At 64.2% G+C, this 6,530-nt stretch overlaps 1 long non-coding RNA gene across 1 annotated transcript; it reads left to right on the forward strand.

The window, feature by feature from the left end:
- Window positions 1–5,664: 5,664 nt before the first annotated feature.
- On the forward strand, window positions 5,665–6,239 carry LOC309679023. Its single transcript, XR_014269804.1, has 3 exons — window positions 5,665–5,695; window positions 5,806–5,871; window positions 6,147–6,239. It is a non-coding gene; the product is annotated as an uncharacterized lncRNA (long non-coding RNA).
- Window positions 6,240–6,530: the final 291 nt, after the last annotated feature.

Consider the following 6,530-nt stretch of genomic DNA (forward strand, 5'->3'; position numbering starts at 1 on the left):
GCCCCAAAAGCCGGGGGAGCAGCTGCCGTGCAAGGACAGACTGCAGGAGAGCACGAGCGGCCCTCAGCTTGCCTCCGTGGCTGACAACATGACGGGGATAAAAGACAAGTTCAAGGAGAAGGAGAGCGGCATCTCCAAGGTAAAGGCTCTTGCCGATCCCCCGGGTGCTCCCCTGTGAGACAACCCCTCCTCCAGGGTCCACGCTGCCATTGTGCTGCCCTCAGACCAAGGTCTGCTTTAAGCCCAAGCTCACGGCAACACACGGGGCTTCCTGCGGGAAGGGATGGTGTTTTGGGGAGGAAGAGCTGGGGCTGAAATGCCGTTCCAGTTGCCCTGAGTCGTTCCCACGTTGCCATCAGCGAGTTGTGGTGGGTCCCATACAGCCCCTGGTTCCTTTGGCTCTGCTTGCTGGAGGCTCAGCACCCCCGAGGTGCGGCCCCACCACCCTCTCCATCCCTCCCTTCCCTACTCCTGACCTAGGGCCAAGTACCACATCCGCACCTCGGGCAGCTGAGAGGCTCCAGCAGCAAATCATAGCCCTCATCTCCCACCACAAATCCCCTCGGCTCGCCCAAGGGCTAAAGCCAGCCCTGGTGGGGTTGGGAGAGGGGCCTCATCCTGCATGGCACCGAGCCCCCGGTGGCCATGCTTCCCCCGTGGGGAGAAACAAGCTCGGGTTTGAGGCAGGAGCCACCGTCAGTGCTGCAGGGCCAGGTCCTGCCAGGGATGGGAAACTGCGGGAGAAGGCAGCAGGGTGGGTTTCCCCTGGGGTGGTTGGAGGGGATGGCGCCCGCTTCGTTAGTGGCGGGTGCAGCTGCCCTGGCCAGGCTGTGGCTGAGGGGGCTGCAGCGGCTCTTTGTCCTTCACATCGGCTTCAACGGTCTTGCTGGGAGCCTGGCAGGGGCAGCAGTCCCTGCTGTGCTGGGTTGTGCAACGGGCCCCCCACAGGGCAGGGGTGGGGGTCTCTGGGGAGCTGCTGCCCCTTCTCAGCTGTTGAAGATGTGATGAATGGGAAGTGCTGCCTGTGTTGCTCTGCCAGCCGGGCACTGCCCCCCCACGCTGTGCAGACCACAGCAGGGCTAAAGGTCCTGGTCCCCAGGGACCCCAGGGACCCTTCCCTGGGGCTCACCCCCGCCACCCCCTTCTCTCAGGCCACGGCTCTCTCCCAGGACATCCTCGAGGAGATGGGCACGATGAAGGCGGCGCAGTCGCGCATGGGCGAGGAGATCCGCAAGATGCAGGAGGCGCTTGGCTTGGTGAGCTGCTGTCGGTGCCCCTGGGAGGGAGCTGGGCCCTCGCACCCTCCCTGCCCTTCTCCCCGTCTGTCGCCACCCCAGCCCCTGCCCCGCGGCCATCAGCCATCGCTCTCAGCCAGTGTGAAGGGCACCAGGAGGGAAGAGTGGGAAGGGTGTCCCAATGGGGGGAGCGGGGGAGCTCAGCCCACCTGCCCTGGAGCCCCCCCCAAACCTCTGCCTGACAGCGCTGCCCTGGGGAGGGCAGAAACGGGCAGCGCTGCCTGCAGGTCAGGCTGGGGGTAGAGGGAACTGTGGGCATCAACCAAAGGCGTGCTAAGGCTCTTTGGAACTGAACAGCCTTAAAAAGGCAACGTGGGAGCTGGCAAGGAGGGGAGAGAAAGCTCTGCCCCTGGCAATCCAGCCACAGCCCCCCGGCACAGCCCTGCCCGGCGTCCCTCTGCCGTGTGCCCAAGTGAATCTGCAGATGCTCCTTTTCAGTCCCGCTCCACATCCAGACTGGTGTCCCTCTCCTCTCCCAGCTCCAGGGCAAACTCCAGAATGCTGATGTCCGGCTGTCGGGGCCCGGCCACCAGATGAAGTTGGGCTGTCATCTATGGCCACAAGCACACCTGCATCTTGCAGGCATACAGAAGGTAGCTGCGTGCCCGGCTCCCTTGGGGGGACCAGCCCAGCTGTGTCGGGGCATGCTCCATGGCTTGGCAGTGCTGGGCAGTGATGTTGGGGGGTGCCCGTCCCTGCGGGTGCCGCCTCCTCCAGCTATTTTGCCGGGCTGACCCCTTTTTCCCTCCCTTCCCCAGAAAAGGCTGAAGGAAAGGATGAGGCTCTACCCAATCGCAGAGGAGGTGAGCAGCATGGTGCGCTGGGAGGTGCTGGGGGATTGCTTGCCCGGTGGGCAGCAACGCAGGAGGGGGAGGACGGGGCAAATCCCGGCATTTGGCACTGCGAGATGGTTTCCAAATCCCGCCTGGGGCTGCTGCTCCTGAAACGCCGGCGCAGCCCATTGGCCTGGGAAGCGGGTCTGGGCCAGCAGGTCTGGAGCACCGAACGCCATTGCTAGGGACCAAAAGGCCTGTCTGCCCTGGCCCGGGGAGTCAGAAGGGATTTGCTGCTCCCCTGGCTCGGCTGCTCAAAGGCTGCAGGCACAGAGGGAAGCAAAGCACTGAGGGGGCTGGAGGGGGGCCCGGCGGCTGTGGCCATGGGAGCCGGGGAGTCTGCGTGGGGTTGGCAGCCTTTGCCTTTGGGCTTTCATGGCATCCTTGAGTTTGGCCCCATGAGCCAGCGGTTTGGGGATAGGGAGTTGGGTCACAGCGGAGGGTGTTTGGGGTCTGTCCCCGCCGCTACATGGCTGCCCATAAACCTGCTGCCCTTTACCTCCTCTTCCCAGGAGAGCACTGGGGACCAGTCTGCCCCAGCCGAGACCCCCCAGGCTGACGTGAACAGCCAGGATAGGACAAGCTGCATGCTGGAGCCCAAGGGACCAGCCACACAGTCTGTGCCCAGGACAAGCACAGTGTCCCCAGGCACTTGGACCACCACTGCAGGGGTGCAGCCAGGATCCGCCAGCACCCAAATCACCACCCCAGGGGTGCAGACACCATTCCCTGGAAGCAAGACCACCACCGCAGGGGAGAAGCCAGGGTTCCCTGGCACCTGGACTGCCACGCCAAGAGTGCAGCAAGGATCCTCTGCAATGCCCCATTCGCAAGAGCCAGCTATGCCCTGGGGGTCCTCATCATCCAGCAGCTCCTCTGGCCACGGTATGGAGACGGTGGAGGCTGTCGGCCAGGTCGGGCAGGTTGGCCACCTGAAGGAGCAGGTGGACCACAAGGAAGCTGCCACGTCGGACTACGCAGAGCATGAGGAGCCCCACCTGCTCTTCCCAGAGGGAGGTGAGAACCCTGGGGGAGTTGGGGGGGGGGGTGTTGGCGTGGGTACACCCCAGGTCAGGGGCTCATCGTGCTCAGAGCCTGGCCCCAAGGGTGAGACTCCCACACTGACAGTGTGTCCCCTTGGACCATGTCCCTCCAGATGAGGAGAGCATCACCATCCGGGGTCGGGTGTCCTCCCTGCAGAGCCTGGCCAGAGACCTGCAGGAAGTGAAGGAGAAGGTGAGCCGGCATAAGTCCCCGAGGGGGCTGGGGGATGCAGGGGGGAGGTGGGCAGGAAGGGGGCAGCCAAAGGGCCCCCGTACTGGAGCAACACGGGGGGCCGTGCCCTGACCCTGCCACCACTGTCATTCCCAGATCAGGCAGCTGGAGGATGCTGTTGGAAAGCTGGGGATGGCTGGAACAGAGAGGAAAGCAGATGGCAGCGACCACATCATCCTGCAACTGAGGTAAAAGGATGGGAGAGGGTTTCCTACCCCGGGGGGCTGGAAGGCGCCCGGGGGACTGGGAGCATCCCAGTTTGGGGGGTGAGGGACACCCCGCTGAGCAGCCCCAAGGAGCCTAAGCCTGCTTGTGCCCCCATCTCGCTGTCCAGGTCTGTGCTGCAGGACATAAAGCAAGAGGTGATGGAGCTGAAGGCCCTGGGACTAGAGGAGATAAAGCAGAAGGTCCTGGAGATGAAGGAGCTGGAGTTAGAGAAGATAAAGAGGGAGCTGAAGGAGCTGGGAGAACACCGGGACATGACTGAAGCCACGCTGCAGCGGTTGGTGACAGAGGTGGCCAAGCAGATGCAGGCACAGGTGAGGTCCGGGGGGAGCACACCCACCAGCCGCCAGCTCAGTGGCGTGGTCCTGGCGGGGTTCCCGACCACGTTCCCTGGCTGGCTGGGGCCATTGAGCCTCCATGGAACCTGGGCTTGTTGACTAACTCCATGTCATCTCAGAGCCCATTCCTTCTCCCCTTCCTGCAGCAGGACAAGCTCAGGGAGATCGAGAGCGTAGAGCAGGAGCAGGCAGAGGCGCAGGCAGCATGTCCTGCCTGCAGTGGGGACACTGGAATGCAGGTGGGGAAGCTCCTGCAGCGCTACGAGAAGCTCCAGGAGGTGGTGGACTCCCTGGTGTCCCGGCAGGCAGTGGGCAAGGTGCCGAGGCAGATGCCGAGGAGGAGCCAGGTAAGGAGATGCTGGCGTGGGGGGCTTGAGAGGGGGCTGCTGAGACCCCCCGGCTAGTTGTGCTTTGCTGTAACGTGGGGGAGCCTCACGCTGCCCCCAAATTGGCTTGCACAAGTCAGCAGCATGGAAGGAAATGAAAGCCTTAGTGCAAATGTCCTGCTGGCACTGATAGCCCATGGCCACCAGCCAAGTGACCTGGGTCTGTCCCTGCAGGGCAGCCAGCCCCCCTTACACAGCACCACTTTGTCATCTTCCTCCCTGAAGCAGGATGAGGAGGCGCTGAAGCGCATCCAGGCCACCCTCGTGCAGGCGCAAGAGGACTACGAGAAGCTCAGCTCTGTCGTGGGGAACCTCTTGCGTGACAGCCACCGGCAGCAGAAAGACACCAAGGTAGGTGGCTGAAACCCTTGTGGGGTCGGAGCATCCTTCAGGCAGAGCCCCTGCTGCGGACCACAGGGGGTTTGTCTCTTTCCTGGAGGGTTGTATGGGAGGTGGGGGGTGCTCTGCTGGCTGGGAGGCAGCTGCGACCCTGCCGTGGCGTCATGGGGTGCTTTCTGCTTTGCAAGGCTCTGTTCCAGTCCCTGGAGAAGCTGGCAGAGGAGAAAGCGGACAAGGAGGACTTGTTGCTGGCAGTCGATGTGGTACGGCCTTGAGGGTGCCCAGCACGAGACAAGGGGGTCCCGGGCAGGGTGGCAAACGTCCTTGTCCCTTGGGTGCTCAATAGCAGAACCGGACAGGGGGAGGGAGGGTTTCCAGACCGGCTGCGGGTCCCTCGCCAGGTCCCTCTGTCTCCCCCGGGTCGCTTTGGCTGGTGAGACCAACCTCACGGGGGTGATGAGGCGAGCGGAGCCATGTACCCACTTCTCCCTCTCCTCCTGACACGAGCTGGCCCTGCCCATCGTACCTCCATCCTTTCCCCACCACTCTCCTGCCTTTCTCTCTTGCTAGAAAGCAGACAAAAGCGCCCTGGCCGGCAAAGTCAGCCGCAGCGAGTTTGACGCAAGGATGGAGCGGCTGACTCAGATGGTGGAGGAGATGCTAAGCTGGCAGACAGGCCAGGAGAAGGTCCAGCAACAGCTCCGTGAAGAGGTGGCCTCCAAGGTGAGGGGTGGCTTGTCCCCGCCACGCACGACTGGCACCTTCAGGGCTTGGCAGCCCAAGGCAGCATCCCCCCAAGGGTCCCCTCTCCCGGCTGTCCCACCCGGGGACCGCAGTGTCCCATCCCGGGGCGGCTGTCTGAGGCTTTACACCCGTCCACAGCTGGACCGCCTGGAGCTGGGGCCTTTCCAGCAGCAGCTGGAGGGGCACTGCAAGAACATTCTGGAGCAGGGCAAGGAGAAGGAGCCAGAGGCAGCGGCTGATGATGCGGCTGGGATTAAGAAGTGAGTGCGATGAGGACGGTGGTGGCTTTGGGGATAACTGGCTGCTGCCTGCCAGCTGCCTGCCTGCGTCCCCCCCAGGAGCTCACCCAGCCCTTCTCTCCCCCCTCCAGCCCACTGCTGACGCATTTCCACTGCCTGTCCTGCGACCGGCCCCTCGACATGCAGGTTCCTGGCCCGTGAGTAGCACCCGGTACCGTGGGTGGGACGGGGGGAGATGGGTGCTGGCAGTGCCCCGCTGTGCCAGGCACAGGGGTTGGGGTGTCTGCCTGGGGAATGCAACCCTGCCAAGCCCCCTCGCAGTCCTGCGCGGCAGCGGGGGACAGGGAGCCGTCCGCGGGGGGCAGGGGCCGCCATGGGCTACAAGACCGTTGGTTTTGGGGTGCTGCCCCGAGCCAGGGCAGCGTAGGTCCTTTCTCCCCCATCACCCATCTGTGGCTCCTGCCCTCCCCAGACACACCGTGGCTATCCCGGCGCTGCCGCCGCTGCTCCCGCGCCTCACCCAGCACCCCCGTACCATTCTCAAGCCGGAGCAAGAACAGCAGCACGGCCACAGGTAGGGGACACGGGCACCCGGCCCCTGGAGTGCAGGGTGGCTCTGCCACCGCGAGGGAGAGCTCTTCCGCGGGTGGGGGCGGAGGGGTCCAGGGGGCGTGGGCAGGGCAAGGGAGCAGAGATGTGCTGCAGAGCGTCAGCTGTGCTTGTCTCGGGTCTGTGGGGTTTTACAGCCGTCCCCCTCGCTGCCCCATCTGGGAAACAAGTTGCCAAAAATAAGCCCTGCAGCTGGGACAGCCCAGCTCCTGCCTCCTGGTGTCCTTGGTGTGGGGTGCAGCGACCT

Source organism: Vanellus vanellus (assembly GCF_965231255.1).
Source record: "Vanellus vanellus genome assembly, chromosome: 17".
NCBI classification, from domain to species: Eukaryota; Metazoa; Chordata; class Aves; order Charadriiformes; family Charadriidae; genus Vanellus; species Vanellus vanellus.